At 42.0% G+C, this 10878-nt stretch overlaps 1 long non-coding RNA gene across 3 annotated transcripts in view; it reads right to left on the minus strand.

Annotated features, from left to right (window-relative positions):
* The window catches only part of LOC115567611 (uncharacterized), a 110616-nt gene extending 104588 nt beyond the window's left edge, over positions 1–6028 (minus strand). For all 3 annotated transcript variants that reach the window (XR_003981232.1, XR_003981233.1, XR_003981234.1), the window contains exon 1: positions 5462–6028. This is a non-coding gene — a long non-coding RNA (uncharacterized LOC115567611). The remainder of the gene's footprint in view (positions 1–5461) is intronic.
* Positions 6029–10878: the final 4850 nt, after the last annotated feature.

Here is a 10878-nt window from a genome sequence, read left to right on the forward strand (position 1 = left end):
GTAATTCTGCAGCTTCTTTATGTTTTTTTGTTTTGATTCCTCTGTTCTGCTGCCACAGGGCCCATGTCACCACATTTTGACTGTTTTGAATTTCAGCCAAATTGTTTTGAGGCATGATTATAATCTATGTCCCCTAAACAACCTGCCAACCTGACAAAAATCCTTTCAAGGATGAACTGTCCGTCTACTGTGAACATGTTTGGTTTTGGGTTTTTTTTCTAGGAACTGCGTGTACACAGCAGGTGGCTGGTACAACAGCTCAGGGGGAAAGTAACAAACAGCTCTAGAGAGATAGACCAGCGCTGACCTCAGTGACAGGGTCATTTTGTGTGTGTGTGTGTTTGTGTGTGTGTGTGTGTGTGAGAGAGAGAGAGAGAGAGACAGACAGACTGTATGAGACAGCTGAACTCCTCTCCCTCTCTGCTCCGAGTGTTGTTTCTGATGTCAGACAGGAGAGCCTTACGTCGCTGCTGACGCCCGTGCAGCCGGTAAGCCAAACACACTCTCTGACAGCTGATACATAGTATGGACTTTGACCTGCGCCGAACCTCACAACGACAGCCCCGTCATCCAGCGTCAGCTTGGCGCGTCCCCCGGTCCAGTCTGATGCCCTCCCACACTGTCAGGAGCCGTCTCCAAACCGCCCACTCTTGCTTATGTAAGGGGATAATCCTGTGCAGTCGTTAAAGTGATGCACGGCACTGGAGGTGTAGAGGCACATACGTAACCATTCGCTGCCTATGGTGACATCAGTGCATTAACGTGTGATAATCATAATACCTCACTTAGGATTATACCTCCATACACGGCTGAAAATCAACGTCCCACAACCTTGACTGTCTCTAAAATGCAGCGGAATATTTGAAGAGCTCCTCTGACACTTTAATGACCCCTGCTTCTCCAGACTCCCTGGCTCTTTCTCAGACATCTCAATCACCTTCCCCTCTGGTTAAACAAAAAAAAAAAACTCATTTCACATGAACGCTCGCTGTGTGGCTCCTCCAACAGAAACAAAAAGACAGCCTCTCCATCATCCGGCAAACCATAAGCTTCCCTTTATCTTCCCTCCCTCATTAAACTCTGAATAACTCAGCAGAGAGGCAGAAAGAGGAGAGAGAAAAGTGATTGAATTCTGCTGGAGGAATAAAAGCCCCTTGAGGTTGCCATTTTGAATGTGTGCCATGTTGAGCGGGCTGGATCCAGAGATCACCGAGACAACGGCGCAGGGAAGAATGGTCTATAGACAGAGCTCCAGGCCAGCTGACCCACTGTAGATAATGTACCATGGATGTCATGTCATTGTACTGAGACACTAGAGTCATGATGATGACCCATCGTGACCTCGGAGGGGAGGTGGACAGAGGCAGAGAGGGGGCTCTGAGAGGGAGGTCAGAGGGAAATCGTGGCACCAGACTTGATATCTCTATTCAAAAGCTGCACTGGCAACCTGGTCGGAATGAATGCAGCCCAATTATTTGAATACAGCAGCGATCCTGGGAAGGGGAAGAACGCAGAAAGGGGACACAAAAAAGAAAAATGGGTTTGACATTCAGGCAGGCGGGCTGAGGGAGGTAACAAGTTCACGGCCCTTTCAGAGAACATGGCCGCCTGCTGTGTGATGGATCATGGAGCCTCAGATGGGCCATCAGGGGTGGGACCCAGGCTGGAGCGCATGGGAACCCACTTTCCCCCGGGAAGAAGGGAGTCATCCTGACGGTTAACTAAATGAACTCCGGGTGGTTCCGATAGAGGCAGCTCAAACAGCTTTCACCATACTGCTGCTAGTACATAACAAGACCAATGCATCTGACAACGCCTCCATGCACATGGATTGATACACTACATGTATTCATTCTTAAATGCAATGGTCAGAATAAGAAAAATATGACCTAAATCATGCTTAAAAATGAGTACAGTTGAGCTGAAAAGGTCATTACCGATAAAAACACAAAGCCATCACAATAGGAGAGATAACAGGACAGATCCTTTAACTAGGCTAGCACTCAGTAGAGTACATACCTCGCCCAGTTTAATTTTATCAAGGCCCAATATTGAACTTGGTAATCCTGAATCACTCTAAATTTGAAACTATCTACTTAACCATCATTTAATCCATATGATCCATATCAAATTGCACTCACTCATAGATACTGGCTAACTAAACTTTAAGATCCATGCAATATTATATCTTAAAGAAAATGTTTATTGAGATCTGCATCAAAAGTTAATGGGGTCTATTCTGGGCTGAGATCCATCCTCCATCCGAGTTTTGTGGAAATCTGTTCAGTAGTTTTTGTGTAATCCTGTTAACAAACCAACCAACCGACTAAAACCAAACATGACCTTCTTGGTGGTGGTAATTAAAATGAGACACACCTGATTAGTGAAGGTTTAAAGGGGTGATACAGCAATTTAATAATGGTGTTTTGGGGAGACATGTTGAGATATTCTCACTTTTAGCTTAGCTTTTTGAGTTTAGGGTAAAAAAAGATGGATCCTCCATTTCCAATAATCCAACACATCAGTATCTTCAGTCAAATTCATGCATCTCACTGGTAGTCCAGATTTTGTTTGAACTTGTTTGGTTTGTACGGAATCCAACAAATGTCACATGAAATGTCATTGAAACTAAAACTTGTGATACAAATGGAAGCTAAACGAAAAAATAATATCGCAATAAATCTGTTAGAATAAGTGCAATATGATTATGTTTTTACGATATCATGCAGCCCATTTTAACACTTTTTCATCTTTTTCATCAAGAACATTTTTAAAATGTACATTCTAGAAGTTCTGTTGTACCCAGCGTGCACTCATAAGATACCAAATAACTGTTTCAGTGATAAAACAGTTTATCTCAAGTGTAATCCATCCTCATATACTGCATGTAAAGACAGTTTCGTGAGCACTGTGCTTACGCTTACGCAATGGAGATATTCCGAGAAACACCCATTGAAACCATTGCGAGCATGAGGATGGAGCAGAGGGGATCAGCTGCAGTATGTCTGGTATGCCAGAGATGACGACAACATCCCTTCTACTGTAAACATATTTAAGTACTGCTGGAGGTGGCAGGAATGTAATACTGAGGAAACATCCATCATTTTTACTTTCAACAATAACTGTGACATACGTCATGAAACTACCCACAAATTATAAGTTAGCCATCGTACATTTTGAAATGATTTAGTGGTCAAAGCATATAGTGTAAATAAAAGTATGAATGTGTCTGAATTGTGGTTATCAATAAATTGTTATTTTTCGAGCTAAACATTTATCATTTCCAGCTGCTCAGGTGTGAACAATGAGAAGGCTATTGGTTACTGGATTGTTGGTCAGATTAGAAGCTGTGTGGTTATGTCACGTGTGTCCCTCTGGGCCGTCTGCTACAGCAAACGAGACTGCAAATTAAAATAGGACATAAAAAGAGCTGAAACAATTCATCCATTTAATTCAAATAGGTGTCAATTATAAATTGATAGTCTATTTTGACAAATCAGTTTGAGTATTTTTTCTTCCCCTTCTTAGATCTGAATATTTTCCCGCTTTCTTTGCTCCTCTGTGACAGTGAACTGAATATGTCTGGGTTAAAGACAAAACAAGACAATTAAGGACGTCTGATCAGCATCTTTCACCATTTTCTGAATTTAATAGATTGAAGCAATTAATTGACTGCTGAAATCCTGAAAATATGATGAAAATAATCCCTTGGTTGCAGCCCTTAAAAATGTATCATACTAGTTGAGAAAACAATCAGCACATTTATCAATAATGAACAGATAAATTAGTTGTAGGAGTGTCACGATATACCGATATGTACGATAACTGTGTTGAAAAATATTATGCTACTGAATATATACATATGTGCATATTATAAAATTGTATGAATAATAAAGCACCTCTTAAATCCTTTTTTTTCTCTTCTTACTTTGTTATAGATGGCAGCACATTATGCATGTTAAATACACATTAACGCTGCCATGAAAAATTCTTCCAAGCAATTGTTGTTCAGTTATGGTTACAGACTCTCTAATCCTACCGCACTACATCTGTTTTTTAATACATTTACTAAAAAAGAGGCAAAAATCTAAATCAAAAGAAGTTTAAAGAGATGACTTTGAATGAGCATTTTTCTTCTTTTTGCTACAGATATTACGATCTTATTGTTATCATCAAATGTTACGGCCTCAATAATCATGTATATAAAATCTGATATAGTAAACCTACAACTAACATGACTCAGTAAAGCCATATGACACAAAAAATAATTACTGCAATTAATACAATAACAACAACAATAATAATAATAATAATAATAGTAATAATAATAATAATAATATATAATAATAATAACCTGCAAATACAAAAGTCACTCTCGTTTCCCCTATAGTACCATAGTATCTGTGGTGCACCTGGAAATAATAAACCTGTCAACTACATGTCTCCTGGGAAGTCACTGCTGACACTTCGTTGTCAGTGGCAAGGCATGCTGGGATAGCTAATGGGACAGGCCCTCAGGGGTGCCTCAGACAGAGGACAGCACTAGACAGGTGAGCTGTCTGACAGCTCTCATAAGAAATAAACAGTCATCAATAATAACCTCTCTGCCTGCGCTGACTTAAAACCACACACTGATCGCAGCAGTTAAAATCACAAATGACTAAATGTTATTAGAGGATAATTCCCCAAATCCAATAATATTATTGGATTAGGGGAATTTAAGGTAGGGCCAAGTTGATCAGTTGAAGGGAATAAATGTAATAATGAAACATCGTTACGTGCATGGTTTTGAAAATGTTAGAAGATGAGTATTCAGGGAAAACAGCAGATAGGACAATAAAAAATGAAAAATTTATGGTAAAAAGCACAATTGAGCAACCATACCCGACAACTTTAAACACCTTTTTATCCACATGTCATCCTGTCACACACACCTCATTTGTTATGCACCCGATTTGTGAGTATGTGTGGACACTAGAAACAGATACATTCAAAACTCCCCTCACAAAACTGCAAAATGAACCACGTCCGCCGCAACCCGCCCCCCCTCCCCCAGTGAGCACCTATCGTTCGGTACATCTCTGTGATTTCTCCCTGACTGTGACCACGTGGCCGCATTCGGTGAGTTTTGTCCTCCCTCAACACGTGTACGCATGTGAACATCTGAGCTGGTCAACTCAACACTTCCCATATGTAGTGCTGAAGGGAGCAGGTGGGGTTTCAGTACTTTCACTCCGCTGTGGGTGACATCGGTCGGATGGTGCTGACAGTCTGTCATGCAGTCTGTCAGTCAGTCAGTCTCGTTACACAATCCCTCACCAGAACACACACTATTTTTAAATTTAAAGTACAAGCAGATGTAAAAGCACTGTGTGCACAATGTACATTACGTAGACAGGAGTTAGGCAGCAGAAAAGGCAGGTAAAGGAAAGAAGTTGTTTGGTGTTTCCTGGACACTGACCTGGACAGCATAGCAAACACAGCGCCGGTCAGCCTCTCATCTTGCTTCTCTTCTCAGATTTCACACTCCAGCTCCTTCCTCACTGCCTTTTGAAGTTCGTCCCTCCGCTGCTTCTGAGGTAAAAGTCGTTGGCAGAGAGGAGTGAATGAGGGAGAGGAAGAGGAAGATGGGAGTGAAGTCTTTCTCTCTTTTCTTCTTCTTCTTCTTCTTCTTCTTGCTCTTCTTCTTTTTCTTCTTCTTCATAATTTCTTTACTTCCCCCTTGTTCTATTTTGCACCAGCTGAAATCTGCACCTCCTCTTGCTCTTCCATAGCAAAAAATCTCTTCACACACTCACTAGTGGGAGAGGAGGGGAAAAATAACATTGCGAGAGAGAGAGAGAGAGAGAGAGAGAGAGGGAGAGGAAGAGAGAGAGAATGAGAGAGAGAGAGAGTGAGAGAGAGAGAGAGAGTGAGAGAGAGAGAAAGCAGCAACAAAAGTCTGCTCAGTCACCTCGTCTCCCTTCTGTTCAAATTTAGAGGCTGGATCTCAGGCTGCAAGGCGAACTCTACTGGGCATGCCCACAACCGTGAGGCACACTTTGTAATGAACACTCACTTCCTCTCTTGGTCTTGCCTTCCCCCTCCTCCCTCACAGCTCGTCTCTCCCTCCCCTCCCCTTCACTCCCCTCCCCTCCCCTCCCCTCCCTCACCTCTCCCTATAGCTCTCGGTTCAAGCAAGGATCAGGAATACTGCTCGGGCCAAAGTCCACTCAGCTCCAAGGAGCAAGCCTCATTCTCACACTTTAAACACAACAGTCTGAAAAGCAGACTATATTATTAGATAAGAAAAATGTGACATACATTAAAACATATGAAGAAAATGTACAGCTGAAAAACATATTTTTAAACATAAACTTCCCTACCTGCCACAAAAGAACTATATTGTTGCCCAGCTGCACATTTCCAATCCATGTAACTCAATCATGTGCACATCAGATGGCTGTCTAGACTCCAGTGATGTAACACCTAATCCAAAACTAAGGGACACGTCGCTCAAAATGGCAAGGCAATCAAACACAGTCAATTCTGATAATGAAATGAGCTCCTGTCAACAATTTCCTGCATCCCGTCTGCTTGATAATAAAAATATTATCCAGGCATCCTGTAATAAGTCTGGGTTCCCGTGTGCACTGTTACTGATTCCCCTGAGGCACACAGTAACACTGATGAAACTCAAGCAGACACATCTGACAGGTATGCTCGGTATGTGGAATCTGACGTCTTTAAAGCAGCAGCGTGTACAGCCATGTGTGACGTATTTCTTTAGCTAGTCAGCCTCCTGCGTGTGTTATCTCAGGCTCCACACGCTGACCCAGATTCTCCCCAGCAAACTATCAGGACACTATGTATCAAAACCAGGCTATGGAATGAGGACAGCGAGTTCAGAGAGTGACAGACAGAGAGGGAGAGAGAGACAGGCAGAGAAAGTTCCCTCGGCATTTGTATGATGCTACTCTTGGAAAAAAAAAAAAAAACTTAAACGCCATCTAATGTGACAAGGGTCACTTTAAAATGCTTTGGAGCAATATAAAGCCAGCCAGTTCGAGGCTTGATGGAAACATAATGACAAAATAATTCTGCCGTGGATCCTCTGTTGAGACAACAAAGTAAGTAATCCCGTAGATGTCCTGAGCAGCGAGTAATCCATCTGGAGTATCTGACGGGTGGAGATAGGGGCCAGGTGGAGGAGGAGGACGTCCAGACGGCTGTAGGCTTGACCCTGAGAGGTCAGAGGTCATGGGAAACAGCGGGTCAATACGAAGATGAGAGTTCAATGTCACGGCTGGGTAAGCCAGAGCCGCATGTGTCTGGTCGAAGGCGGCTGATAGAGTGATGGGGAGCGGGGTGAAAGTGTAAAGGGATCAAAATTAAAAGCTACAAAGTCTCAGACAAAGGAAGAGAGGGGCCAGTCAAGCCCGGAGGAGTCGGAGTCAAGCTTCATGCACAGATATATTGTCAGTGTTGATTTAACTGTGGGAGTGTAAACATGGAGGGAATGCCATGTCCATAGAATTTACTAGGCAGATTTAAGGGTCTAACTTATTGAACAGGAGTAGTTTGTGTCACTCAAACACATCTAAAGGCAGAAGTCTTTATGCCCGTTCAGAACCCCACTTACGGTGTGTAATCCACACACTCTCAGATGGTCTGCTTTTGAAAGCATTTACCTAGGTTGTACATGACTCTTTTTTCTTACAGTAACAAATAATAGTTTTGTTAAAAATGAAACAAAAAGACAGTCTTTACCATCTGACATATTTAAGTCAAACATTAAAAAATAAAATGGCACTGAGTAGAGTACATACCTCTGCCAAGGCCCAACAGTCCCCTCTAATTCATTCCAGCCTAATCCAATAATAAATAAAACATAATAATAAAATATAATCTACTAGATCTGGATTTTTATTTTGATCCACGTCAAATTCTACTCATAGATACCAGCTTGATTATCTTTCTCCCAAAATGCATGCATTATTCTCTAAGAAATTAGCTAAAATATTGACAAATGCCTCGCAATGTTAAAAACGTGAGAAAATACATTACTGGCCTGTCCCTTTATCCAGATCTGCACCAAAACTCAGTTGGGTCTAATCTGGACCAAGAACCATCCTCCATCGAAGTTTCATGGAAATACGCTCCGTAGATTTTGTGTAATCATGCTTACAAACCAACCAACCAACAAACCTACCAACGGACATGGGTGAAGACATTACCTCCTTGGCGGAGGCAAATGACTAAAATGATCAATAGAATGTGAAAAAATGTATCTAAGGTACATCTGGGGTGTTACTTTACCCATAACACAAGTCATCGATGCTAGCAACAGAGAGGCAAAGACTTCCCAAACCTCAACATGTTGTGTAGCTCTGTGTGTCAAAGAAGCAGACTGATCCAACTTCCTCTTAGTAGTCAGGCTCACAATATTTTCATTGGCTTTGTAACAAAAAATTCGTAACAAGTATGCAAGTAAAGAGTCACTTGCCAAATCGATAACCATGCAAGGTCCACTGGTTTGCGGAGGGCTGCACAGTTTATCGAGGCTAGGTTAGTTTGTAAGGTTAGTTCGTTTGAGGCCCGAGTTCAACATCATTATACACATCAATATTTTTTTCAAGTGAAAATGAACATTTTGATGCAAAAGTGATCATACCTACTGATCGTGAATCAAATCACGACCACGAAATCTGTCAATATAACAGCATTAGCGTTTTTTTTACATTTTACGAGACTTGACCAATTTGAGCTTAGTCTAAACTATACTCAGTCTAACTTGGTCGGCTAAGGCCTCCTTTTGACGTTGGTTCAGTGTCAAAGTCTGATACCTAAGTTTATCCAGGTGGACTAGCTATCAGCTCTGATCACATGGTACATCATAACTTACATATTTTGAACCAGGATACACACTGAGTTTCTACATGTCCTTTCCATTCTGACTCAACTGCTCCACTGCAACAAATAAAATCCCCTTTCTCAACACGTAACAATTTATGTTATGTACCAAATGCTTGCTGGTAGCATGGCGGCTCTGCGACGCCGTGTCAGAGCCATCTGAGCCTGCGGCTGCAGACCACACTGGCCTGCTCCTCTCAGCTCAATACTGACTCATTAGCCCTCTCACCCTGGGTCTCTGAGGACCTGTGACCCCCACTATTGTCTGGCTCGGGCCTAACCTGATGAGAACCCAAGCACCAAACAAAGCCCTGTCATTAAGTCAGACTCGGCTGCCCCCTCGGCCACAACCTGCAGCCCCTGCTGCCTGTCTGGGATGAAATGAAGTGGGTCAGACAAGCACAACGCACCGTTCATCAACCTTAACCCCCCCCCTCCGACAACCACCAGCCGGACCCCCCCACACCATATGAAAGGGCAGGGAGTGACAAGCTGTTTACAGGCAATCGAGGAACAGTGTCCATCCACCTGCTCCTGTGCAAACACAGATGTGTGAGGTGTATTGGTGAAATGCAGCGAGCCAACACTAAGTGCTCAGTGACGGGAGGTGAAAAGCAATAATGGTGGAAAGTCAGTTGTTTGTTCTCGTTCCCTCAGTCAATAAACCAATAACAAGTAGCTGAAGAACACACAGACATGTTGAACTCGCTAAGCAGTGTGCTGCCTGTATTTAAATATGATACCGCCTTGCATTGATCCTATCTTATGAGTGCAACAAAAGAAATGAATCCATATACAGCACAATGTTGAGGCGATGATTTCATTTCTAATGGATATGAAAATATCAAGCAATCAAAATCAATTAAAATATCTTACCATTATCATTACTAGCGCAGCAACATTCACCACTCTATTTTATATGTTTGACTAGAAGCTGCTGTAGTAATGAAAAAGAATATCGTTCTTTTAATATTTACAATAAAACTTATTAAAAACAACCAATACTTTGTGTCTTCAAGCACTTAAGATCAATTTTGGCATTATAGGAGATACGTGGATTAAAATCTCCATCGCCACACCCACTGAAAATAAAATATGCATTCAAATATAGATGAACACTTAATATGATTTAGTGGATTGTTGTTACCTGTGTAATTCATACTCACAACAAATACAGGTTAGCATATCACCAAAGTGGCTGCTCACTACTTCTAACTGTAGCTGCATTTAGGCAGTTAGCTCAGTTAGCCGTGCAGCTGGTGGTCCAGACTGGGAGCTTGGGGAGCAGGGGGGTGTTAGTGCTTCACCACTAGCACAGGACCTTTGGACCAGGACAGGCCTGATACAGCTTGTGGCCATGCTAACTTCAGTAGATATCTCTGTAATACTATACATGGACATCATAACATCAAAACTATTTCTTCACATTCTGTTTATTATCTTATTCATTCTTGAATTTGTTCAGCTAAAATCCTTACACATTGCACCTTTAATTAAAATAATTAGCATTGGACTGTGTGAGCATAAAGTTCTAAAATGTAAATCCTTATCAGGCTTTACAAAACCTCTCTTTAGCAGACTCAAACTGAAGAAGGACAAAGAGCTGTCCAAGCTGAACTAATTGTGACTGGATGTGAAACTTAAATAATCCTGCACAAACATTATCACCCACTCATTAAACAACTGATGTGTTGAATGTGGTTAAACGCTATCATAATGACAAAACACCTGAGGCCCCATTAGCAATGTCTGAACACATTCCTCCACAGCACATCGATCAGTCTTCTCTCTACAGTGCGTGATTTAATAGCTGACGAGACATGTGGTAGAAGCTGAGCAGCGAGGCCGTGCACAGGACAGTACGGTGACAGAGGGCACTGACTCTGGTCAAACTATGACGGTGTGGGCTTTGAAACAAGGCTAAAATTGTAGACTTCTGAGACAGGAGGGTGATACAGACGATGTTTCCTTTTGTGTTGTGCAGTG

This window comes from Sparus aurata, chromosome 2 (assembly GCF_900880675.1).
Source record: "Sparus aurata chromosome 2, fSpaAur1.1, whole genome shotgun sequence".
NCBI classification, from domain to species: domain Eukaryota; kingdom Metazoa; phylum Chordata; class Actinopteri; order Spariformes; family Sparidae; genus Sparus; species Sparus aurata.